Here is a 1106-nt window from a genome sequence, read left to right as displayed (position 1 = left end):
TGATTTCCCTCTCTGCTTCCTTATCCTTAGTGTATAGGAAGGCAACTGATTTTTTGGAGTTGATCTTGTATCCTGCCACATTACTAAAGGAGTTTGTGAGCTGTAGGAGTTCTTTGGTAGAGTTTTTGTGTTTGCTTATGTATACTATGATATCATCTGCAAATAAGGAAAGCTTTACTTCTTCTTTTCCAATACGAATCCCCTTGATCCCCTTATGTTGTCTTATTGCTATTGCTAGAACTTCAAGCACTATATTGAAGAGGTATGGAGAGAGTGGACATTTTTGTCGGTTCCTGATTTTAGTGGGATGGCTTTGAGTTTCTCTCCATTTAATTTGATGTTAGCTGTTGGATTGCTGTAAATAGCTTTTATTATATTTCGGTATGACCCTTATATCCCTAATCTCTCCAAGACCTTTATCATAAAGGGGTGTTGAATTTTGTCAAATGCTTTTTCAGCATCTAATGAAATGATCATAAGGTTTTTTTTCTTTCAGTTTATTTATATGGTGAATTAAATTGATAGATTTTCGTATGTTGAACCAGCCTTGCATCTCTGGGATGAAGCATATTTGATCATAATGGATAATTTTTCTAATGTGTTCTTGGATTCGGTTCGCCAGTATTTTATTGAGAATTTTTGTGTCGATATTCATGTGTGAGATAGGCCTGTAATTCTTTTTCTTGGATAGATATTTGTGTAGTTTTGGTATCAGGGTGACTGTAGCTTCATAAAAGGAATTTGGCAATGACTCTTCTGTTTCTATATTGTGAAATACATTAAGGAGTATAGGTTTTAGCTCTTCTTTGAAGTTCTGGTAGAATTCTGCATTGAAACAATCTGGTACTGGGCTTTTTTTCGAAGGGAGATTTTTGATAACCGTTTCTAATTCTTCGCGACTAACAGGTCTGTTTAGATCATTCACCTGGTCTTTGTTTAGCTTTAGTATATGGTAGTTATTTTTTAAAAAAAAGTCCATTTCTTTTGTATTTTCCAGTTTTGTGGCATACAGGCTTTGTAGTAAGATCTAATGATTCTCTGAATTTCCTCTGTGTCTGTGGTTATGTCCCCCTTTTCATTTCTGATCTTATTTATTTGCGTGTTCT

The sequence above is a fragment of the Microtus ochrogaster genome, chromosome X (assembly GCF_000317375.1).
Source record: "Microtus ochrogaster isolate Prairie Vole_2 chromosome X, MicOch1.0, whole genome shotgun sequence".
In the NCBI taxonomy this organism is placed as follows: domain Eukaryota; kingdom Metazoa; phylum Chordata; class Mammalia; order Rodentia; family Cricetidae; genus Microtus; species Microtus ochrogaster.
Note: the sequence above shows the minus strand (reverse complement) of the source record.